Source organism: Oryx dammah, unplaced genomic scaffold, assembly GCF_014754425.2.
Source record: "Oryx dammah isolate SB20612 unplaced genomic scaffold, SCBI_Odam_1.1 HiC_scaffold_28, whole genome shotgun sequence".
NCBI classification, from domain to species: domain Eukaryota; kingdom Metazoa; phylum Chordata; class Mammalia; order Artiodactyla; family Bovidae; genus Oryx; species Oryx dammah.
In genome coordinates this window covers 54,949,842-54,976,192 of record NW_024070212.1, presented here as the reverse complement: position 1 = coordinate 54,976,192, position 26,351 = coordinate 54,949,842, and the positions used below count along the sequence as shown (strand labels likewise).

Here is a 26,351-nt window from a genome sequence, read left to right as displayed (position 1 = left end):
TCCTTTAGGATTCCTTTAGGATTCCTTTAGGATTGTTGAATTCCTTTAGTATTTCCTTTAGGATCTGATATTCAAGCATTATTCTAATTTCATGATTGCTCTAAGTTTTCTTGAGATGCTGCTTGTATCTACAAAAATAGGTTGAGTTCTTTTAGTTTGCTGCTAAGTCACTTCAGTCGTGTCCGACTCTGTGCGACCCCATAGACAGCAGCCCACCAGGCTCCCCTGTCCCTGGGATTCTCTAGGCAAGAACACTGGAGTGGGTTGCCATTTCCTTCTCCAATGCATGAAAGTGAAAGTGAAGTTGCTCAGTCGTGCCTGACTCTTAGCGACCCCATGGACTGCAGCCTACCGGGCTCCTTCGTCCATGGATTTTCCAGGCAAGAGTACTGGCCTATCTTGCTCTTTCTTCAGTCTGCTGTTTATACTGCTTTGCTTGACTGTGTTCTATCATATTCATTTCTATATGACTTTTGAGGTTCACTACTTCTTGCTCCAACTTCTTTTATTCTTTTCTAGTTTTTCACATTTCTTTTGCATTACTTCCATAGATAATAACTCCTGTCGAAGAACTTGACTTTTTGCATCCAGGTGCAGACATTTTGAAGATGCAGTTTCTAGCTCTGCTGTAAGATCATCAGTCGAACTTGTACTTAACAGGTTTTTCTGAAGCTGTTCAATTTTGCCTGCTTGCTTTTTGACCCGTGGTTTTAAACTTGCATTTTCAATTTCAAGTTTTTGGATGTGATCCTGTGTTTTCTCAGCACATCTCAGGCCCTCTGTATGTTGATCCTGTGCTTTTTGTATCTGACTTGTGAGTTGACATAATGTCTTCTTTAAATCCTGTGGCTCATCTTCTAAGTTAGTACAATAACATGAGTCACCTCCAGTGAATCCTCTGACATAGACTCGAGTTCATTTCCTTATTAGCCATTTCTGTCTCCTTTTGTTTGGCAAGATCAGGATTCCATCCTGTAAGATTCTTGCATTCCATTCTCGAGAAAGCTGCCTCTGATGTCATTTCGCATTTTTACAGTCTGATTCAGATTATTTCTCACAGCCTTAGTTTTATTTCTGATTAAGCTTCCCTGGTGGCTCAGAGGTTAAAGCGTCTGCCTGGAATTCGGGAGACCCAGATTTGATCCCTGGGTTGGGAAGATCCCCTGGAGAAGGAAATGGCAACCCATTCCAGTACTCTTGCCTGGAGAATCCCATGGAGGGAGGAGCCTGGTAGGCTACAGTCCATGGGGTTGCAAAGAGTCAGACACGACTGAGCGACTTCACTTTCACTTCACTTAGTTTTATTTCTAGTGCTCTGAGAGTGAATTCAAGTTGTTTTATTTCAACTTCTTACCATATCTTACCAATCTTCTTTTCTTCTTAACTGCTCCCTAATTTTGTCATATAACATACTAGACTTCTCTTCTCTTCTTACTTTAAGGTGAACTCAAGCTGAGGAGCTGTCGTTCCCACTCCACTTTCTGTTGCTCTGTGATTTCACTTCTTTTGTTTCTTGACAGCTCTTTAGTAGCCCTCTAACCTTACTTTCCATGTTAATTTTTCCTCTAAGTAGTTCACAGTGGCTTTTTTAAAGTTCTATTAATCTTTCATAGAAAGAATTGCACCCCGAATTTTCAGCAAGCTAACAGAATCTTTACACCCCATGCCAAATTGTTCACGTAGCAACACGGAATTCAACTCGCCATCCTTGGAAGCGGTTTCAGATGACTGAATTAAGTCATCAAGGTCATCCACAGAATTCGTTTGTTCTTCAACCTTGTTCTGTTCACTAGATATTTTCTTTGCAGGCTTGCCATTATCCTGATCCACTTTACTTAAAATACTGTCATCATTCACATGCAGCAGACCACCAGTCAGTGAATCGGTCATTTCAAACATTGGTGTGAAGTGATGTCGCTCAGTCGTGTCCGACTCTTTGCAACCCCATGGAATATAGCCTACCAGGCTTCTCCATCCATGGGATTCTCCAGGCAAGAGTACTGGAGTGGGTTGCCATTTCCTTCTCCAGGGGATCTTCCTGACCCAGGGATCGAACCTGGGTCTCCTGCATTGTAGGCAGATGCTTTATCCTCTGAGCTACATGCCCTCTAATCACACATTATTTTGGTGTCCATTTTTCATTGTCCTTTTTCTTTACTTCCTTCATATGCATGCTAGGATCGCTGCTATCAGAATCTTCATTCTCTGTAGCAGGAAACAGCTGGTTGCTATTTTTTTCTGCTCTTTCTCTGCTGAATGAATCCAGTCTTCAGCAGTATCACATGTTGTCGGATACTTGCATTTCACTACTTTTGTTCTGCTGCTTTTCTTCTTCAACCTTGGTTTTAAAATCTTAAGACTTTATCATCTGATGTAGGCTATAAATCAACACCAGGTTGGTTTGTTGGAAAACCTGCTTAAAGAGTCTTCCTCAGAATTCTCATCCACTGAGTTGCTATTTTCAGAAGGTATCTCTTTTCTTTATAGTCAGTAATCAGTTGGTGAATAATAACACCACTAATAACAGCACATTCTTCAGCAGTCCATCCAAAGACATCTTGGGAAAAGATGTTAACACTGTGCTGAAGAAGACTGACTGCATTTGACTCATAACTGACAGCAAACATGAGGGCTGTTCTTTTCTTCTTATCAAACACATGTATGGTTGCTTCTTTCTTTACTAAAAACTCCACCGTTTGCCGTTTGCTTTCACTTATAGTAACAGTGGTGTGAGGTCATCCTTCTTCCTGGCTTCTGTTGTTGTTGTCTGTGAAAGCAGCTCTGCTGCAAGTGATATATTCTGGCAAAACGCAGCATAGTGGAGAGCAGTGCTGCTGCTGACATTGGTGACATTTGGGTCGGCGCCATGTTCCAGCAGAATAGTTGCAAACTCCTCCGCTTGGCATTCTACAGCCTTCATCAGCACTGTCCTCTTTTCATTGTCACAGAGTGAGTTAGGAAGGTATTTTCTCTCCAGGAGGAGAGTTACCCTCGCTGAATGACCATTGGCACAGGCCAAGTGGAGGGCAGTCCTGTTCATCTTGTCCCCATCATTCATGTCTTTATATCCGAGCAAGAGAATATGCTGTACTTTGGCTACATTGCCTATGCTTTCAGCTTTGAGGAGTTTTCCGAGGTCCTTCTCTTAGATGTGGTACCTGGGCCTGGTGTCTTCTTGGACCTCCCAGTCATTGGAGAAGGTCTCCAGCTGCTGCCCTTGCAAACAATTTGAAGGCTGGAAGACATCTTTCTGTTCTTTTGCATGTCTACAAAGAGCATCTTGGAAATTGACAGCATGAGGCTAGAGGTTATATTCCTCATCCATCCTGAGGAAGAAGAAATAGGAGTAATCCTGGACCATGGTGTGGGAGTGACAGGAGAAGTAGCCCTGGCCAGTGAGCTTGAGCCTGGAGCCTGCGGGCACCTGGAGCATGCTGCCCCATGCCTGGTTGCACAGCCTCTTGATCTGGGCCCACTAGAAGAGTCCCGCGTACTGCTAGGGCAGGTAGGTAGCTATACAGGCCATGCCGCTCCTGGTACAGCGCCAGCACCTTGGCGTACACAGTGATCTCGGCCAGCTTGGTGCAGCAGCCCTCGCTCAGGGGTCTCCCCTCAGAGGGCAGCTGGCAGCCGCTGGAGGCTCCAGGCCAGCCACCCAGGCAGAGCCAGGCAAGCAGCATTGGGTGCAGCATGCTGGCGGGTGCAGCATGTTGGCAGCTGCAGCGGTGGGGGGTGGGTGATGGGACTGGCAGGGTGAGTGTTGCGCCCGGGGCACGCTAGCTGGGGCCCCAGAAGCACAGTCCTGGGTACTCCGCTCCATGCTGCTCTCTCCTCCACCACCGGGATCCGCCCCGCCTAAAGTTTTAGTTAAGGCTTCCACATTCTAATATCAAAAAAGTAAATTTAGGGTTTGTTTCTCCATGGGTTATTTGTAAAGCTGTAAACTGAGATATCGGTGACTCCATATTATATCTTCATTAGTGAGCTGTGGTATGGGTAGGATTTTCCTACTTCTGTACTTTTCCTTGTAGACTATTTTTACTAAGGTGCTTTATAATGTGTTTTAAAGCATTGCATTTCCAAAAAAAAAAAAAGGAAATCGCTGTAAATATTGCGTATTTTATGTATTTGGACCAAAAGGTTATAAGTAATTAGACAAGTGATTTTGCACCAATTTTATTACGTCAAGTAAAACCATCAGATCTACTGTTCTTGTATTTCTCATTTAACTTTACTGTTAAGACATCACTGAAGTGAACTTCAGTAACCTTTCAATTTTGATACGAAGTACATTATTCATAACTGGGGGCAGTAGTTATAGTGGAAAGAGTACTGGACGAGGAGTCGGAAATCTTGATTTCTTGACTTGGCTCTGCCACTTATGAGCTGTGTGACCTTGGGCAAGTCACTTAACCTCTCTCTGCCTCAGTTTCCTCATCTTGAAATGAGGATATAATACCTGCTGTACCTACCTCACAGGGGTGTTGTGAGGATTAAATGAGATGGCATGTGAAAGCACTTTGAAAATTGTAATGTGCGATATAAATGTAAGGTATTATGGAAACATCTTTAACATATAGTTTCATATCATTGGTTTTTTAACAAAAGAGAAAAGTTCACTTATAAGCTGGTTGAAGAAAAGTTCATCTTGATATGAGTTTGTGTTTAATAAATATCTTCTCAGTGTTTTATCTTCCCTGTTTCAACAACTATTGAAAATTGAAACACCTGCGAACTCTTACAGATTCATGAGCAGCTGCTTGAGTTCAGGAGGTTGTTCCCTGTTTGCAAAAAGATTTCATTAGCTGACTCAGGGCAGAGGAAAATTTGCTCTTCAAATGTGGAAGACTTTTCTGTTTTTATTTTACATTACCATTCAGAAATGGTAGCTATTTTATACCTCTGGTTTTTAAGGTATATTTTGCAGAATTTGATTTCCCTGTACATTCTTTACTTTCTTCCACTTCTTGGAGTAGCAAAGGTAAAGAATTTTGGAAACATTTTCTAAAAGGGTAACCTTTAATATGTTTAATTTAAATAAATATCCCCTAACAAGGCCTCACCAGACTATGTTAAGCATTTCAGGCAGCTTGCTTTAAAGATTGTTGATTGTATGGGAGGAGGAGAGAGTGCAACTTATCAAAAGACATTTTGGACAAATTTAAAGAAAAGCTAAAAGAAGTTGACAGGAAAAGTCATTGTAACACCCTTCCCCCCACCCCCCGCCCCTCCCCCCGATAATAGGACAGTATTAAGAGTGTATCAACAGGCATACTTTTCTTTTTTGACTTTTTTGTGAATTTAATATCTTTTGCAGGCATTTGTTGAAAATATATACAAATGATTTCCTCACCCAAAAGTAAAACGCCGCCTTGGGATGGGGCATCTGACATTGATCTGCTAAGGAACCCTAGGATACCGGTTATTCTCTGAGTCCAGCTAAACCTTAAGGTGCATCAGCTCTTTTGGGTAACTAGAGTTACCTAGATAGATCTAGGGTCAAAAGATTCAGAGAGTACATACAATTTCAGACTTTGCAAGCCATCGGTCTCCATCACAACTACCCAACTCTGCCATTTTAGTATAAAAGCAGACAACACATAAGTGATGAGTTATGGCTGTGTCCCAATAAAACTTTATTGCTGAAACAGATGACAGGCCAAATATGGACCCTGGGTTGCACTTTGCCAACCCCTGAGGCAGGTTATTATTTATAGAGAAATCACTTTTGAATCTGTACCCTACTGGCCTAAAAGAGTTTATATACTTCCAAAACAGCTCCTAACTTATATCCAAAGAATAGCTTTCTGATCCAGGCAGTCTCTCCTACAGATTCATAAACTTTTATAACTTGGATTGCTTCCAGGTGGGCAGGTTTTCTTTCCTAGTTTAGCTGTTCAGAATAGGGGCATTTATGCTATCATCTTTCAGGGTGGGTGAGAAGTATCCTTCCTGGAGACTGAGAAAGGGTTAGTTTTAATCCCATGTGGTCTAATATAGTCCTAGGAGCCTGACAAGTGCAGAGTCCTTATAATACCTAACTTTATAATCAAATAAACAGAACCACTGAGATGGTAATGTATTTTTTTAAATGGCAAGTGTGATTTTTCTTTTTCAGCCTCTGCGCTTTTTTCAGTATTTTGAAAATAGGGGAAAATTTTTTTTTATACAATACAATAGCAAATTAACCACTTTGAATTTTAAAAGATAATGTTACGTGTGTATGTGTGTATATATATATCTATATATGTTTATTTCCTAAAAGAGGGAAAAGTACCTTTTCGTTCAACTTGTATCAACTCCTGTTTTCTAATTGCTGTGAAATGGCAACTATTGATAAATTATTGTGACTTTTAAAATTTAATGGAAAGGACATATTTTGGTTTTACCCAGCTTTAATCTGTAAAGTATCACTTAAATATATCTGACAACAACACATAAAGTATTGCATGGGGATTACTTTTCTATCGTCCATACGCATTTGTGCAACTTTGAACATATTGGGTGCTTCTGAATTCCTGATGATTGGATTTAAATGACTGAAAATCAGAGAAAAACTTACTGACTTTTAAACTTTGCATTTTATTTTCTATTTTTAAAATTCAGTTATTGCCTATAATTTGAAGTCCACTGTTGCTCTTTCTCAATATATGTCCTATCAGAGATTCCTAAAATTGTGAGTCTCATCCGTGATTTACAAACAGTATTTTGATATTGCAGGTGATTTGCTCATTGTATTTGAATAGTTAGAAAGAAAATAGTTTGTAGACAATGATTCTCTTTTTCTAATAAAATGAAATAAAAATTCTAAAAGCACTAGAGAATTGAACTAAAGGCTGGTTCCCAAATGCATAGCTGGTATTTTAATTTCTATTCAAATTCTACATAGAGAACATCTGTGTAAACCATCTCTCTGGTTTTTCCCATTGATCATTCTCAAACACACCTATGGCCCTAAAACCCTTTATTATGAGAGGCACCCGGTATTGTAACCTTTTATGAAGTTTGTTTTTTAAGAGGTCCAGGTGCTTCTACTTCATAAGTTGAAAATGTGCCTCTTTGTTTTGAGAGGAAGTAAGGCAATTGGTGTTAAATTTTTGCGTCCATTTACCCTATGCAAAGCTGCTGGATGATATCAACTAAACTGCTGCTCAGGCAGCCTTTGGAGGGGGAAAGCACCCCATTTGAGATGTACTGCCAATTCAACTCCTCTCGAGTGGAGCTTGCTTTCTGATTTACTGGAGAGGGAATTGTAAAGATATAAATGGGCAGTCAGTTCATCAGATTTATCCTGTAATTTAAGTTCATGCAGCTTTGTGACCTTTGCAGTACTATTTATAAAAAGGACCCTGATGGTGATGATCTCTTTTAAAACCCATTACTGGTAAGCCTATGGTTTAGACACACTGGTGCTGTCTATCTGATTTTCAGACAGTTTCTAAAGCTTTCTACTGAGACTCAGGTGTGTGAGCATCTCTAAAGCAGTGTGTCGAATGTAATTTTGGCAAACATGGATTGTATATTTTGACTTTCAGTTTATAATACATAAGACAGCTGAAGAAGAGTGCCTTTTCCCCCTCACAATCCACGTTGGAAGATGCTTGCTCCTTCCTCTGTCTCTGCTTTCTCTTTTTCTCCCCCCTCTGCTGTTCACTTGATTCATTTACATAATACTGTTTCCAAGTTGAAACCATTTTGTCACATCTGTTGGAGAGAGAATCACTCCTTTTCCTTAACATTCGGCCAGCTCTCTGTTGTTCAAGTGTTTCAGTTGATTACCTGATGAAAAAGCTATAAAATAAACACTCAGTGGGAAGGGGGAAAATGGTTTGGTGTCCTGTTTTAATATTTTCTTCCATGGCCTTGATGCTGAAAGAGATTTTTCCAAGTGGAGTCCGTGTGCAGTGTCATGAACTTAACCTTCAGATATCACTGCCAGCAGAGAGGTACGTGTCCTCCCTGGTCTGTCATGATTTGGGGGTTTATTTGTGACTTGCAAACTGACAGGCCTTTGCTGCTTTTTGTCTTGTACTTCATTCAGTTCAGTTCAGTTCAGTCGCTCAGTCGTGTCTGACTTTGCGACCCCATGAATCTCAGCACGCCAGGCCTCCCTGTCCATCACCAACTCCTGGAGTTCATTCAGACTCACGTCCATCGAGTCAGTGGTGCCATCCAGCCATCTCATCCTCTGTCGTCCCCTTCTCCTCCTGCCGCCAATCCCTCCCAGCATCAGAGTCTTTTCCAATGAGTCAGCTCTTCTCATGAGTTGGCCAAAGTACTGGAGTTTCAGCTTTAGCATCATTCCTTCCAAAGAAATCCCATTTCAATACTTCATTACTGGTACTGAAATTTCAGACAGAAAATGTACAAGGTATACTTAGGATATATTCATAACTAGAAGAAAAAAGGGCTGTCAGAATAAAAAGGGAATTTGAAAGAAAAAGTTAATCTGGTTAACATTTTCTGCACAGTTTAGACTTGTCTGTAATATTTCTTTGAGAATACCCATGTCTGCTGATTCTCTTTCACTCTTAAAGGAGAGAGTCTCAATTAACAGTTTTCCTGTTCTCAGCCCTGGCTCAGTTGTTCCAAGCAAGTATTGTATGATACTGGGTTGAGTAAATACCCAGTTCAGTAATACATTGTCTAAACAGGGAATTTGGTCTTCACTCACAGAGGCAGAACAGGGAGCATGAATTTGAGAGTCAAATGGACCTGCATTTAGCAGTATAACTAATCAGTGAAGAGAACAGTATTTTTCTTGTAAAGGTTGGAAAAGGAAGATACAAAGTGCTGGCCAGGGCAGACCAATAACTGGTCGGGCTTTTATGTACTGGGTTAGAATATTGTCAAGAAGTTGATAATATTGCCCTCTGACCCTGCAGAATACAAGTATTGTGGCTTTAAAAAAATGTGTTTATAAATGTTTTATAAATACTGCTGAATTTTACTTTTTTATTGACAGCCCACTAATGCCTTTTTTTTGAACTTATATCCTATAGCATAGCTAGTATTGATTATGATACCTGCTGTTGTTTCCATCTACAAATTTTCTGAGTTGCTGATTGTCCTGAAGGAGAACTTGCTCGTTCCAGAAGTGGCTGTTCACATATTATTGAACAGTGTGGACTGTAAAGTAGCAGATACATAAAACTCAGGATACCTGGAATAATTTGCGTTCTTTGGCATTCTTTCAACAGAAAGGAAACTATCTATCTTCTAAGAAGAGAGGACATTTGCCTTGGCTATAAATTCATTAATCATTTTAGAATTCCACATTTTTAGGATATCTGAAAAATAAACTTACTATGAATCTAAACTGACATATTTTCACCACACTCTTACCATCACGAGCTCTTTCTTAAAGCAGCAGTTGAACTTTCTGAATTTTCTTCCAGTAGTGACAGGTGCCACAATACAAACTCCAAGCCACTGTCCCTTTGTTTTCTTGCTGTGAAGGTCCATTATATCCTGTCTCACCTTTGTTACCACAGAGCCCATGGGCGGCACCTTGCGGCAAAACACAATAACAGCATCAACAACAAAACTGACTTTAAATTGCAGATTTCTCTCTTTCTACTTCAGGAACAACCAGTGGAACAAATTTAAATACATAAGTAAACTTGTTATACTATCACAGCTCTCTTTGTGGCTTACTATATTTCTTCTAGTAGCATGAGACTAAAAACATGTCAAGGGCCTGTGTAAGGTAAAATGGATTTCTAGGTAATACATTTAGTTTGTAAGACCTGTGAGGAGACACAACAGGAAAAAATACCTCTTTTCTATCTTTCACCTGTTCCGCACTATGAGAGAGAATACTAAGCCCCTTGGGTAGATTATTTTTTGGTCTGAAAACAATGACAATGGGGATTCGTGAAAAGATAATCCTGAAGAGTTGGCTAGTTGTTCCTCTCTTCATGCCTTTTGGTCCTGTGTTTATTCAAAACCAGATGACCAGCTTGGTGAGACCACCATATGGTTTTTTGTAAACTTTAGTATCTTTGTTTTTTACATTGAAAACTGAGGTCTCAGACTTCATTTGATTTCCCATACATCCATACGAGTCAGTACCTACCTCCTTTCCCCCTAGTCCTTCATCATATACATACTGCTTCTGGAGATTCTCCTAGCCTGACAAGTAAGAAAGCCTTTACAAAGAAAGAAGCAGTCACAAGGTATAGAGAATTCTACGGCTAGCTGTGAGAAGGAGGCAGTTTGTCTTGTGGTTAGAATATGGGCTCTGGAACACCACCACTTACTAGCTAACTGATCTTGAACAAATTAACCTCCCTACATCTGAATCTTATCTGTAAAATGGGACTAACACAAATCAATAATTAGATTGAGGATTAGTGAGATAAGTATAAACTTAGTACTTGGTTCCTGTTACATAGTAAGCTCTAGAGAAGAGCTAACATTACCTGCTAGGATAAATAAGAAAGCAAGAGGAGGAACATCTGTTCGGACATACTGTCACAGTGTGCGTCCATGAAGCCATTCACTGACCTGTGCGCGTGGCCTGAGGAACGTGAAAGATGAACAAAACAGGCATGACTTATTTGTTGATAAGAGACGAGGTGAAGAAATGCCAAGCATCATGCAAAGGTCTCTTTCCTTACTCAGAAACCACCACCTTTTGTTAAGGATTCATAGAGAAGGGCATGGCAGCCCACGCGGGTATTCTTGCCTGCAGAACCCCAGGGAGAGGAGCCTGGCGGGCTACAGACCACAGGGTCGCACAGAGTTGGACACGACTGAGCACGGCACAGCACAAGGAGTGATAACCCACCTCTCTCCCCCAGACCTTGCAATACACTTAACGGCTTCATCTCTTAGTTTTAGCCTTGAAATAGTAGAAGCACCACATTGCCCAAGCAATCAAGTTCTAAACATGCAGTACCTACTACTTAACTCTAAAATGCACTTTCATCTTGATCTCTGTGACAGGCTTCATTTCATGACACATCTGTCCTCCCGCTTCTCTAGATCCCTAGTTGGGTTTGTGGGTTAAAATGCTAAGCTTTTACTCTGGGAGGCACTGTTGATCTTTGTTGTAATTTTTAGTTCTATTATATCTTAATTCCAAAGTCATTTAAACAGTGAGAAAGACAAAGCAGTGCTTTATTTGTAGTCTCAATCTAAAAAATGGGTTGTATTCTCAGAATTTATTATAAACCAGTTGTCTGAAATCCGTGTGGAACCAACATTACACATGTGGGCCAGCCTAACCCACAAAAGTTAAACATTAATGGAGTTATCCCTCCATTAGAGCAGAGGAATCTGAGGGTAGTGTTCTATTGGGGAACTTAAAATTGAGTTTTTCTGCCATTTTCCCCAATGAGATTTTTCAGTCTTGAGCCCTAAAGCTGAGTGGTTCATATTTTAACCTGTGGGGCTTGTGAAGCAGAGGATGAAGTAATCACTTTTGAGTTTTGAAAAATAGATGCAACAATGTAGAAAATGTGCTCTCTGGCTGAAAGCTGGGGACACAGAACCTCTGAGGAGGTTACTGCGGTTGTCAAAGGAAGTGGTGATAACGTTCGGGAGAAGCAGATGGAGCTCAGGGACAGAGGACCCAGCACTTGGTGACCGATGGGATGTGATTAGTAAATGGAGAGAGGGGGCAATATTTGGGTTTGCAAAACACTGTGTCTATACAGATGCTCAACATCCTTTGCCTTTGCCCCAGCTATGCAGTGGTGGTGGTTTTCCATCTAAAAGTTTATAAAATAGACCAGTGTCTGTCCAGAGAAGCTAGGACCACAAAGACAGGATTCACTGTCTCACTATTAAGTATTTCATTCCCATGCCTCTTTTGGATCAGATTTTGTGACCTGGGTTAGGGTTTGGCAAAGAACTTCCTTCAAACACCCTACTGCCCTGTGGTTTGTTGTGAGACATCTAGTGAAACACGCCAGTCAACTTCAGCCTCGTCTCCTGTGACTTCCCTAAAGCTGAAGCTTCAAAATTAAAATCATGCCCAGAGATGTTTCACATCATTAGTGCCTGAGAGAGTTTACAGGGAAACAGAATTTTAGGGTTTCAGTCAAAGGTTTGGGCAACTGGATTGCTAGACCTGTCAGCCTATCGGTGATGCTGGAAAAGAAACAGGATGAGCCTGAAGGACAGACTGACTCTGCCCAGACTCTGCTAAGTACTACCTCTCCCCACCCCTCCCAGTAAACAGGAAACATAATGACATGTATTTTGAACTGTAAGAAGGTTAAGAAATTCCTCTCTCTCAGCAGTCCACTGAGAGGCTGGAGTCGGGCAGATTCAAGACATTATCCTGAGATTCTAGAACCACGGTTTCGCTCTTTCTCCCTCCTTTCTTTCCAGAGTTTAGGTAGAAAGTTGACATCAAAGAAAGTCTGACACTAAATCAATTTGTGGTTTTTGAAAAGATTGTGCCTTTTTAAAGGAGCAAGTTGCATCTTTAACCTGTATCTAATTGTTAGAATCTGGCAAAGACAGACCTACAGTCCCCATGTGATCTGGCATCCAAACTTTGGTTTTATTTCACAAATAAGGGCCAATTTGGCCTAAGTCAGGGTATTTCACATTGTATCCCTGGAGATTTACTTACAGTGTTTGTGACAATAACATTTAATTTGTATCTGTTTTACAGATTCTGGGTGTTCCCTTAATAACACAACGAGACAGATATTTTTTTAAAAAATGTAGAGTGTTTTCAGAGTCTTACATGTTAGAAACTGATGTTTTTTAAGCATCTCTCAAAACTGACTGGTGAAGTATATGTTTTCTGGGTAACAGCTCACCAGTGATTTGAAGTGGGCTTCCATTTGAAGTGAGCAGCGCCTTTCTGAAAATGGCTGAGGGGAAATAAGTGACATTTTTATCCAACCAAGAGTAACCAGAGACTTATTTTTTTTCCTTTAAAAGTAATTTAAATTCTCCAGGGGACTGGTAATTAGGTCTCTTGGCATAGCATGGTTATCTGATCAGACTATCATGCCCGTAAACACTGAATGGACGTTGATCCATTCATAGTGTTTTTAAGGGAGGTGATGAGCTTTCAACTCCTTTCTTGCTCTTTCGCACTCTTTCTCTCTTTGTCTCTCAAATGGGGGCTTTTCAAACTTTAGACAAGAGCAGTGTTGAAAAAATGGGCCAGTTATATTTTGCTTCTCTGTCTCCACCAGGCTAATGGCTCCCTATTTGATCATTTAAACACTGGTCCAAATCCAGATGGAATTAGATGCCCCTTACTGCAGTCAGACAGTCTGTAACGTTTGATACGGATCTTCTGAGTGGACAAGATGAGATTAGATTGGTCTCTCTGGGAGCCAACACCATTCATTTTGTAAGAAAAGTTATCCTGGAGGCCTGAGGACTGCCAAGAGCAAAGCAGAAACAGAGCCCAGTCTTTTCGTCTTATCAAGATCCACAGTTGGTTCCACATTAAGCCGTGGCGCACTCGATGGTAAAAGGGTTTGAATAATGAATTGGGTCAGAAGCCAAGAAGGAGGTCTCTGCCACCCACGACTGGAATACGAATTCCATGTGTTGTAACTTTATTACCATTTTTTGTTTAACATATGACAGAGACCGAAATGTCTGGCATGGAGTCAGTGGCTATTTTTACTTATTGGGGTTTTTTTCATTTAATATCTATTGAGCCCCACAATATGCCAGTCCCTGCACTACCAACCTCCATGGACTATGAAATTTAACCCTTAGAATAATCCTCCTGTTTAATCCTTTACAATTGTATAGAATGTTATAGTTTATAAGGCACTTTCACTTATCTTCACATAACACTGTCACCTCGGAGAAGGCAGTGGCAGCCCACTCCAGGACTCTTGCCTGGAGAATCCCATGGATGGAGGAGCCTGGTAGGCTGCAGTCCATGGGGTCGCTAGGAGTCGGACATGACTGAGCGACTTCACTTTCACTTTTCACTTTCATGCATTGGAGAAGGAAATGGCAACCCACTCCAGTGTTCTTGCCTGGAGAACCCAAGGACGGGGGAGCCTGGTGGGCTGCCGTCTCTGGGGTCGCACAGAGTTGGACACAACTGAAGTGACTTAGCAGCAGCAACACTGTCACCTAAAAGATGGGTATCATTGTCTTCATTTTACAACTGAGGGGACTGACATGGTAAGAGGAAGAGGGTCTAACCCATCCCCCATGAGTCTTGCTTCACCAGACTCTGATGTCCTTCCTGCTATGTTCCTGTCTCTCCAAGCAAACAAAGGCTCTATAAACAGTGGCAGTGGTTCTCAGAGTGTAGTCCTATCCCTGGACCAGCAGCATTAGTATCACCTGGAAGCTTGTTGAAAGGCTAATGCTTTAACCCCAGAACCTTCTGAGTAGGGTCAGTGATGTGTATGCTAACAAGCCCTCCAGGTGGTTCTGATACTGACTAAAGTTCAAGACCCACTGGACTAGAGCACTGGTCCAAAGACGAAAGGGCAAGCTCACCCAGGTTAACTTGTATAAGACCTCCCATAATAAAAGGTTGTGAGCCAGAATGTTGTCTGGCTCCAACATTGTCTGTTTTGGGGTTCCTTATTGTAGTCTGAGGCTTCCCAGGTGGCTCAGTAGTAAAGAATCCACCTGTCAAGCAGGAGATATGGGTTCCATTCCTGAGTCGGGAAGATCCCCTGCAGGAGGGAATGGCAACCCACCCCAGTATTCTTGCCTGGAGAATTCCATGGATAGAGAAGCCTGGCAGACTATAGTCCATGGGGTTGCAAAGAGTTGGACATGTCTTAGCAACTATAACAATTATAGTCTATCTTAGATATTCCATTTTGGTAAATTCCTTTCTGAAATATCCTTGGGAGACAGGCAGTTCAATAATAAGATAAAGGTCTCTGGATGTCTTGTGGAGTAAGGGGCAAAGACTGCCCCATCTAGTGAGTTTTTGTTTTCTGGATGAGATGAACAGGAGGGATGGTCCTCAAAATGATTACTAGAATGTCCAAATCAGGATATCCAGAAATATACCAGAAGGTCCAAAATTCCTATCCAGAGTAAGCGTTTTGCACCTGGGTCTTTCCTAGCCCAAGTTCCTCGTTCACTCCCAATACTGCACTGTGATGGAGTTAATGGCAGCAGGGCTCCTTGCTCCCTGCCGTGCAATATTTGTGCAGCTATGGCTTGAGGCAGTATGGGGGTACCTGCAGCTACTTGGAAATCCCTAGTGCTTTCCTCATCAGCTGAGATCCATAGCCTGTCGGCCCATGTAGACTCTTCTAGCTGTGTGGAGTAAACAAAAGCACCCACCTATTTCTCATGAATTTCATCTGCATTTTTTTTTCCTCCTTGAAGCAAGAGCCCAAACCAAGGCTTAGACCATAGCTCAAAGATCTTCCAGGAGCTCAGAACTGAGCCCCACCCTGCATAGCAAGGCTATTCCTTCCACAGGCTCTAGAGACAGGCAAAGCAGCAGATTGAGCCCTTAGGTGCAATGTGTTCTCTTCAACATGTTCTTTTTGAAAGAAGAAAACTGCTGTCCATGTACAGAGCGCCTCCTCTGTGCTGGCACTCAGTGCTTTGCATGTGTTATTTCATCCTATTGAAACTCCAAGGAAGATACTGCTATTAGCCCTATTTTACAGATGAGGGAAATGAGGCTCACAGAGGTCCACTATCCCACAGTCACATGACTGGGAGGTGGTGGAGGTAGGATTCAAATCCAGGTCTGACTGCAAATTTCTAGCCTCAACCATTGTGTGGCACAGGCTGTGACAGATGGGATGGCAGGGGAGGGGGTCTGTTTTGAAAGTCTTGCCACATGTCTATTTCAGCCTCTTTCCTACAGTCTCACAGGGCTTGGCACCAGGAGAAGTGGGACCCTGGAGCTATGGCACAGTCCATGTGGGCTACAGCTGCGGTTGTAACTCAGCAAAGGCCGCCTCCACTGGGGAGGCTCGAAACTAGGAGTTAGGAGAAGCACGCTTAGGCCACTTTGGTGCTTTGAAATGCTTCCTCCGAGTTTTTGTTTCTTGATATCTCATACCCTGGTCAATAAACAGTAGTTTTTGTGTTGTTGTTTTTTAACAATCACTTTCTCGATTTATTATTTGGGTTCGAAATAATTTCTAGTTACAATAATAACAGATCAGTATTTGAAGTTAACCATGGCAGAGGGTTTCTATTAATCTGCTAGGTGATTTTTCATTTCATTTTTTATTTTTAACAACAAAAACATTTTGTATTGGGGCATAGCTAATTAACAATGTTGTGATAGTTTCAGGTGAACAGTGAAGGGACTCAGCCATACATACACATGTATCCAGTCTCCCCCAAACCCCAGTCCCATCCAGGCTGGGACAACATTGAGCACATAACATTGAGCAGAGTTCCATGTGCTCTACAATAGGTTTTTGTTGCTTATTAATTTTAAATATAGCAGTGTGTACATCATCTTCCCAACATCCTTAACTATCCCTTCCCGCTCCCCTCCACCCCCACAACCATGATTTCATTTTCTAAGTTTGTGAGTCTCTTTCTGTTCTGTAAGTCATTTGTAAATAAATGGTAATTTTTTGTTGTTACTATTTAGTAGGAAGCAGATTCCCAGATTCAGTGTTAGGAAAATCACTGTAGGTGCTGTAGGTCTGCCTTTATTTTTTTTTTAAAGTGTTTTGTTTGTTTTTGGCTGTGCTGGGTCTTAGTTGCAGCATGAGGGATCTTTAGTTGTGGTGTAGGGAAAGAACAACTAGGCAAGATGGTGGTGGTCAGGCTTTCTCACCCCCATGTCCTCTCACTCTCTCCGTATGTTTTGTAAATAATGATGTAACACCTGAGATCATTTATAGCACTGGGCATATGGACCTGTCTAAGCACCACCTGAAAACTCCCTGGTGTTGTGTTGCAGCATCAACTATTAGAGAATAAAGTATATCTGCCTTGCTGCTGTGGAAAAAAAGAATGTTCGCAGTTCTTACGGCTCCTAGCGTCTTCTTCCAGCTTCTTCCTATCTGCTTCCTAGCTTGTGCCTTTCCTACCCTGGATTCAGTGATCTGCAAGACATGTGGCATGCTAACTCTTAGTTGTGACATGTGAGAATCTAATTCTCCGACCAGGGATCAAACCTGGGCTCCCTGCATTGGGAGCGTTGATTCTTAGCCACGGGACCACCAAGGAAGTTCCTTGTCTGCCTTTTAACATGCAGGCAAGTCCCAGTCCTGGGTTCCTGGGCCAGCCTGGGGCCTCTTAAGAGTTCTTCCAGGTTCTCTGTTTCTGACTGGGACCCCAAGTGCAAACCTTGCCTTTGCCCAACAGCCATGATGGCAGGAGGTGGTCCAGGCTGCTCTGGGGAGGTGGGAGGTGGAAGTTGCTAAATCTTGCTCCAGTTGCTACTTGGAGCGAGCGTGGTCCATATCCAACCTGGGGACCCAGCAAAGTCTAGTTGTCCCAGTGTCTCTGCCCCCTCCCACACTCCCTTTACATACCCAGGGCCTTTCTGCAAAGAAGGCTGTGGAGATATCCAGGGCTAGTGAGTCTAGCCCTCTCAGAGTGGGCAGAGCTGGAAATCTGCAGTGCATACAAGTCCTGAAGCCAAAGGACTAAAACCTCTTCTTTGTGGGAGTCTGGCACCATGGGGAAGGGAGGGGGCACCTTGGCTAGTGTGCCAAGAATTCACTTGGTAGGTGGTACCTCCTCTGAACTCTCCAGAGATCTGAGAATCTGGTTATATCCCCTATTACAGCTTCTCCCATGCCACTGTGCAGTTCACCACCTCACCCCACCCCCAACATTTCCTTTGTGTATCAGGGAGGTTTTCCAGCGCCTCCCCAGCTGACAGATCAGCCATGTGAGTCAGCCTGCGCCTCCCATTTAGTCACTTAGGCCTCTGGAGTCCGGGTGGCCCAGGCCTAATGCCAAACCCACTACTACTAATAGCAGTACGATTATAATGGCTTTTATTCTTAAATTTCCTTTCTTCCAGGAGCCTCAAGTTCTTTCACAAATGCAAGAATTTTGCTGCAGGCCAAAAAATAGAAACTGAGAGAAAACATACACCTTATTCCAATTCTATTTCTCCTTCAAGGCTTTGTATAGTTGCTTTGAAGGTGGATGTTAAAAATTTATAAACTTGAGTGGGTGGGGAGGGTATGGATCGGGAAAGGAAACCTGAGGCTTCTTATGGCCTCAGACCCCACCTGCTTTTCCATCTTCTCTTTCTAGGGCTTGGCAGCTCCAAGACCTTGGAACTCCATGTGGACAGTCTAGCGGGCTTGGTCTTGGGAGGGGAGATGAAGTTCAGTATGATCATGTTTGCCTCTGGTGCCTCCAGGGCCCAGCTTATTGTTGTGTGGCTTAGGACAGGCAAAGAACTAGGAGCCAGACAACATCACTTCCAGTTCTAACTACCCCTCTTTCTCACCGGGGCAGGGGGTCAGGGTGGTTTGGGCAACATCTACCAGGTTTTGTTTCTTGTCTGTTGGTTTGGGGGAGAATACTAGCTAACTGTCAAGATTTGATCTGGTTCAAACTTATTCTCTACATCGATGACAAAATTGTCTTCCACAATTTGCTCCCTCCCTCAAAAAGTCTCAGGACTTCCTGCCACTGTGGGAAGGGGTTTCAGCTTCTGTAAAGAAGCATGTAGGACCTTCTACGATATGTCTGATATAAGCCTCTTTCTCAGCCTTGTTTAACACTGGTGCTCTCTCATAACCTGGGCACACGAGACCACTCAAACACACTTTCATGTTTTTGACCAGTTTCTTTTCTTCTTAATTCTATATGGAAATCCTTCTCACCATTCAAGGCCTGGATCAAATAGCATTCCTGGGGGTTAGAATTGATTGTTCCTGCCACTATACCTGTACAACCCACTGGTTGTGCCTGTTTAGTAACAGTGATATGTGAAGCACACACTTTGGAATGAGACAGACCTGTTGTGTTGAGGGAGGAAAGGAATAGGCAGAGCTGACTCCATCCTGAAAAAAAAGGAAACTCCATCTTGCACTTTCAGTGAGCTTTGGACTATGTGCCTGGTAGCAATGGGGATAACATACCCATGGCTGAACTGGCCTCCTGGAATGATAAACACCAGATTCCATACCAAGATTTCCCATCACCAAAAAGAATGTAATAATCTCCTTGTAGTCAATCACCTTTGTAATCTTTATGGCACCCATTGGTGTAGGCTACAATGTATAACCAGCTGACCCTTCTGATTATGAATCATGGCTGTAACCTGACTGTATGTCCCTTTAACACTTTCCAGGCTAGTTTTAAGGAATTTGGGGATGTAGGCTTGAACAGTGGAGAAGGAAATGGCAACCCACTCCAGTATTCTTGCCTGGAGAATCCCAGGGACAGAGGAGCCTAGTGGGCTGCCGTCTATGGGGTCGCACAGTCAGACACGACTGAAGCGACTTAGCAGCAGCAGCAGCAGGCTTGAGCAGTACCTTTAGGTATATAGTTCAGTTCAGTGGCTCAGTCAGTCCTACTCTTTGTGACGCCATGAACCGCAGCACACGAGGCCTCCCTATCCATCACCAACTGCTGGAGTCTACCCAAACCCATGCAAATGGAAATCAAAAGAAAGCTGAAGTAGCAATACTCATACCAGACAAAATGGACGTCAAAACAAAGATTGTGATAAGACACAAAGATGACACTCAGTTCAGTTGCTCATTCATGTCCAACTGTTTGCGACGCCATGAACTGCAGCATGCCATCACCAACTCCCGGAGTCCACCCAAACCCATGTTCATTGAGTCGGTGATGCTATGCAACCATCTCATCCTCTGTCTTCCCCTTCTCCTCCTGCCCTCAATCTTTCTCAGCATCATGGTCTTTTCAAATGAGTCAGCTCTTCACATGAGGTGGCCAAAGTATTGGAGTTTCACCTTCAACATCAGTCCTTCCAATAAACACCCAGGACTGACCTCCTTCAGGATGGACTGGTTGGATCTCCTTGCAGTCCAAGAGACTCTCAAGAGTCTTCTCCAACACCACAGTTCAAAAGCGTCAATTCTTTGATGCTCAGCTTTCTTTATAGTCCAACTCTCACATCCATACATGACTACTGAAAAAACCATAGCCTTGACTAGACAGACCTTTGTTGACAAAGTAAAGTCTCTGCTTTTGAATATGCTGTCTAGGTTGGTCATAACTTTCCTTCCAAGGAGTAAGTGTCTTTTAATGTCACGGCTGCAATCACCGCCTGCAGTGATTTTGGAGCCCCCCAAAATAAAGTCAGCCACTGTTTCCACTGTTTCCTGATCTATTTGCCATGAAGTGATGGGGCCAGATGCCATGATCTTAGTTTTCTGAATGTTGAACTTTAAGCCAACTTTTTCGCTCTCCTCTTTCACTTTCATCAAGAGGCTCTTTAGTTCTTCTTCACTTTCTGCCATAAGGGTGGTGTCATCTGCATATCTGAGGTTATTGATATTTCTCCCAGCAATCTTGATTCCAGCTTGTGCTTCTTCCAGCCCAGTGTTTCTCATGATGTACTCGGCATAGAAGTTAAATAAGCAGGGTGACGATATACAGCCTTGAGGTACTTCTTTTCCTATTTGGAACCAGTCTGTTGTTCCATGTCCAATTCTAACTGTTGCTTCCTGACCTGCATACAGGTTTCTCAAGAGGCAGGTCAGGTGGTCTGGTATTCCCATCTCTTCCAGAATTTTCCACAGTTTATTGTGATCCACACAGTCAAAGGCTTTGGCATAGTCAATAAAACATAAATAGATGTTTTTCTGGAATTCTCTTGCTTTTTCGATGATCCAGTGGATGTTGGCAATTTGATCTCTGGTTCCTCTGCCTTTTCTAAAACCAGCTTGAACATCTGGAAGTTCATGGTTCATGTATTGCTGAAGCCTGGCTTGGAGAATTTTGAGCATTACTTTACTAGTGTGTGAGATGACTGCAATTGTGCGGTAGTTTGAGCATTCTTTGGCATTGCCTTTCTTTGGGATTGGAATGAAAACTGACCTTTTCCAGTCCTGTGGCCACTGCTGAGTTTTCCAAATTTGCTGACATATTGACATATTGCTGACATTTGCTGCAGCACTTTCACAGCATCATCTTTTAGGATTTGAAATACTTTAACTGGAATTCCATCACCTCCACTAGCTTTGTTCATAGTGATGCTTCCTAAGGTCCACTTGACTTCACATTCCAGGATGTGTGGCTCTAGGTGAGTGTGAGTGATCACACCGTCATGATTATCTGGGTCATGAAGATCTTTTTTGTACAGTTCTTCTGTGTATTCTTGCCACGTCTTCTTAAGGTTTTCACAAAAGTCAGTCGGGGTCCTTGGCTAAGAGCAGACTCTGCCTTGTAATAAACTTTACTCCATTATTTGCCTTGTCATTCTGAGTGAGTTTGTTTCCCAGAACGTGTGGCTACAGCAGTGTGACTTTTGGAAAATCATAAATCATTAAGTTTCCTTGTGCTACGAAAAATAAAACCAAAGCCTACCTTACCTGGCGGGCTGCAGTCCATGGGGTCCCAAAGAGCCGGACACAAGCGAGCAAGTGAGCAACAGCAGCAAACTTCCCTTACAGTGCTGTGAGGACTGAATGAAGTCATGTCTCTAGAATCACTGGGAGGAGAAAATCGTGGATGAACTGAAGGCCTGATGTTTCCTAATGTTGCGTTCCAGGTGCTGTCAGCCTGCCTGTGTTGCCCACTGAGTGGTCAGCTCAGTCAGGCCTTGCTGGCCATCTTGGCACTGAGGCCAGGCAACTGCAACATTGAGTCTCGTGTATAGTGGGCGTTCAGCAGACATTTCAGACACTGATAAAGCACTTGATTTCTTTGTTCCTCAGTTTCTCTCTCTAAACAATAGTGACAATGAGTAACCAAAAAGAACATTCTAGACTCTGAAGAAAACCTCCCGAAGCACTCCTCCCAGGACGGAGCCTGTTGTTAATTGGAAAATAAATGGCTCTCAGCTGAACAGACTTCTCTTTTCATGGGGCCCCCTGCAAGGCAGTGGCTGTTGGGGAGAGAGTTACACCTCCTTTGAGGATAATAATGACTGCCCCAAACTCCTTTGGAAGAATGTTGGAAGATAAATGAGATAATCCACCTGACAGCTTTGTGAGCTCTTATGAAAAAGATACCCTTGAAATATAGGATACAGGTGTGTCTGGCTTTGGTTTGTGATTTGGGGGGATTTTATGAAAATCTGCACCTACAAAACAGACAAATTAAGGGGTGAAAATTAGCATCACAAACAGCCTCTTGGCTTAAAAGACTCACAGCAGGATCCCTTTAAATAGCCAGCTCCCCTAGTGTATTTAAAATATGACTCAATTTGTAAAGAATTTGATTTACATATACCCAGTGAAGAACGCGTCTACTGCAGAAGGGGAGGCACATATGTTTTTTGTAATAAAGATTGATAACTGTGGGGCTTTAAAAATATAAAATATTTTTTTCTTCTCATGATCTTTAATCATGCAGTTAACACTTACATGGCTAGGAAGCTGCTCTGAAAACTGCAGATGTGGCTGTGGAGGTTGGGACAGACTCTTTGGAGTATGCTTCCCGGGGAGAGCAGGTGGGGACGGGCTCAGCTGATGGCAATGGAAATAGAGTAAGAACTGGCTTGAGATCACATCTGAATGTGACATGCTGTGCCTAATTGGGTTAAAGGCTTCCCAACTTAATAGAAGATTAGAAAAATCACCAAACAATGAATCTTTAATGTCTGAAAAAGTAAAAATCAGCCTTATGTAGAGGAGGGATCATATATAGCAGATGCAGAAGCCAGTAGATATGAGTGAGCTCATTGTTTAAATGTCTTCTTTTGGAGAGAGAGAGAGAGAGAGCGAGAGAGTGTGCGTGCACGCGCGTTCGTTCCAGCCTATGCTTGGCAGGGTTGAGTGAAGTATGCTAGTGGGAATAATGACCTCCCAAAGATGTCCATGCCCTAACCTCCAGTGCCTGTGAATGTATGATGCTACATAGCAAGGGAGAATTAAGATGCAGATGGAATTAAGTTTGCTTATCACTTGACCTTAAAATCAAGAGATTAGCCTGAATTAGTCAGGTGGGCCCAGTGTAATCATAAGACTTCTTAAAAGATGGAAGAGGAAGAAAAATCAGTGTCAGGGGATGCAATGTGAAAAAATCCTCAACTTGCTGTTTCTGGATTTGTCAAAAGGGGGCCAAAGAATATGAGCAGCCTCTAGAGGCTAAAAAGGTAAGAAAATGGATTCCAGAGAGAAACACAGCTTTGACGACACCTTGATTTTAGCCCAGTGAGACCTACTTCAGCCATCTGACTTCAAGAACTGTAAAATTATAAATCTCTGTTATGTCACTGTGTTCGTGGCAATTCGATTCAGCAGCCATAGAGGACTAATATGGGGGTGGGAAGGGATTGGGATAGGGTGGTTCTCTAGCTCACTGGGCCCCTCCTGCTGAGGAGGTAGGAGATGTATAAAATCTCTGAGTGATTTTGTGAACATAGACAAAACATTCAGTGGTTATAAGTCCCTGTGCCTAGTACCACATTCTGCCCAAGAGGTAAGAGGCAGGGGGAAGTGGGAACACTCTGGGCTGGCCCTTGAATCCTGTGCTCCACAGAAGCAGGGAAAAGACCTAGACTTTCTTCTGCTGCTGCTGACTCTTCCAGTTAACTTCCTATTTGCAGGCCAGCCCTTTAAAGCCGATGGCACATACATGAACAATTCCAAGTTCTTCCTTTGTTTCTAGGCCCCTCTTGACCTCAGACTCTTCCTCACCAGAGCCCCGGTTCTAGTACACTAACTCTCTCAGAACTCCTCATGTCTCTCAACCCCATCTTTCCTCCCAGAGCAGGCAGGTGTGGCTGGCTGGCCTAACAGCCTAGGAAGCTCATTCCTATTGGAGGGGCAGCGAACACCAGTCTGCCTTTGAGATCTGCTGAACCCCAAGGAGACTGCACTTCACTCTGTGCATGCCTCCGCACCCAACCCCTATGGCAAGTGAACTTCAGTGGCTCCATTACTGAGCATCTGACTGGTGGTTGGGTGGGGAACGGGAGTAAGATCAACTCAGAGGAAAAGGAGTAGCCTGCCTCCTTTGGTTATAAACTCAGCTGCATCCCCCCAGCCAGCTTTCCCAGGAACAGAGCTGATGTTTTGATCCCTCAACTGGTTCTAAACCTACCACACAGAAGGGTACAATTAATTGACCCCAACAGTTACTCATGAGCAGAGTCTCTTTGAGAGACTCAGAGTTCTGAATTCCAACATCGCCTCATGGGGAGAGAAATATGAGTGTGAATCTCTGCTCATTACCAACTGTGTGATGTGCAGCAAATTAACTTCTCTTTCATTTTCTTCATCTCTAAAATATAGTTTATAATAGAGCCTGGCTCATGGAATTGTAAGGATTAAATGAGATGATCCTGTAATAGTCACTAGTTTATAGGAATGGTAGGAGAAAGCAACTACTACTGTTACCATTATTTTTGCTGTTATAAAAGGATGGTAAAACAGACTCTCTTTCTGTGATAGTTACAACTTAAGGGCCAATTTCTTCAGTTTTTTCATAGTGAGGTGCTGGCCACCAAAGCGGAACATGCAAAGATGACCCAGAACTGGTGTTCCAACCATTCGCTGACTGATCATCAGAAGATTAAGAGGCCAAAAAAAGTAGCAGAGATTAGAGAGAAAAATTCTTTCAAAAGAATTTTTGTGTGTGTGTTCGCTGGCACCCTCTCCCTCACCATCAGGTCCGAAGAGTTTCCCAAAGACCTGAGGAGTTGCATGGAAGGGTGGCCTAGAGTTGTCTTCCAGGACTAAGAGGAACTTCTGGAGAATCAGTGGGACCCCATAAGAGAATGGGTGGGGAAGGGTCTGCAGAGCATCAGAGGCTGGAGGTGGCCGTAAGCATCTGGGCAAAGGAGGACTCAGGGTCTGGGTTAGCAGAACTTCAGGAAAGGACCAAGCTGTGAAGTCTGCCAAAGCCAGAACCCCTCTCTCTACCTCTGATCTTGAAGTTACGTCCAGCTTGGGAAAGTAATTACAGAACCACCCTCATTCTAGGTCACAGATGACCACACCCAACCCAGGGGCAGTTCCCTTCCTAACCCCTTCCTCCCTGCCCATCTTTCACTCTCAAAGAGCCCTTGACCCCTTAGCCCCACCTCCACCCCATCTCCCAACACTGGAAGCAGGAGGGGAGAAGTGAGTTGGTGTTTTCAATTGTTAGGTGGAACTGGACATGTTGATTCCTGGACTGCGTCTCTTCCTGTGATTAGAAGTGACCAGAAACTTATCTCAGCTGAAAGGAAAAGCTCTAGGGCGCCTGAGATTTCACAGGGATGCAGGGGACAATAGTCCACAGTGTTGGCCTAAATAGGTAGCAAGGCAGGAACAAATACAAGTATTTTCTAATGACACTCTTTATTTCTTACTTGTTAAAGATACTGATAATGTTATTCATACTGTCCTCTTCACTGTTTTTTATTTCTAGCTCCATGGACAGCCAGACAAGCTCTTTTCAATGAGAGCTTCCACCTCCTACATTGTTCAAGCTCCTACCTTTAAAAAAAATACGTATTTATTTATTTTTGGTTGCACTGGATTTTTGTTGCTGTGGGAGGGCTTCCTAGAAGCTACTCTCTCGTTGTGGTGCACGGGCTTCTCGTTGTGGTGGCTTCTCTTGCTGGGGAGCACAGGCTCTAGGCTTGTGGGCTTCCGTAGTTGCAGCCTATGGCCTCAGTAGCTGTGGTGCATCAGCTTCGTTGACTGGAGGCATGTGGGATCCTCCCGGGTCAGGGGTCGAATCTGCATCTCCTGCACTGGCGGGTGGACTCCTAATCACTGGACCACCAGCGAAGCCCCGAAGCTCCTACTTGGTGAACTTCCTTGGATCTCATGAAAATGCTTAGGAATTATCCCAAACTGCCAATTTAAGGCCTCAACTAGAGGCTGAAGCTGCTGGAGATTCTCCTCCAAAAGGCCAAGAGAAGAAGGAACAAGGGAAGGGAAGAGTTCAAAACCAAACCAAACCACAAAATAGCAGCTCTTCCTGTGGAAATGTAGCGCTTTCCCCCTTATTTTAATAATATAATTATCAAGGTTATCCAAATATTCATTACTGGAGTCCCTGTAGTTAGAAGATTGTGGAGGGACATGAAGGCCATGATAACACACAAATATTTGTTCATGGACATCCACCATAAATTCCCTGAAGCCCTTTTTGGTTCAGTCTTCTGATGACTGGGATATTATAAACATCTGACAGGACAATGCGAGCTATGCAAATCTATTTCAAAGTCAAATTTCAAATCTTGCAAAAGATCAAAAAGAATGAAGTTGGAAAATTGCTCAAATCATAGCAATGAAAAATAGGGGCATGATGGAGGTGTACCAGTTAACAACAGCAAAAATTAAGAATCAGCAGAGATA

General features: G+C 43.0%; 1 pseudogene; it reads right to left on the bottom strand.

Moving 5' to 3' along the window:
- Positions 1-483: 483 nt before the first annotated feature.
- Positions 484-9,626, bottom strand: LOC120856544 (annotated as a pseudogene).
- Positions 9,627-26,351: the final 16,725 nt, after the last annotated feature.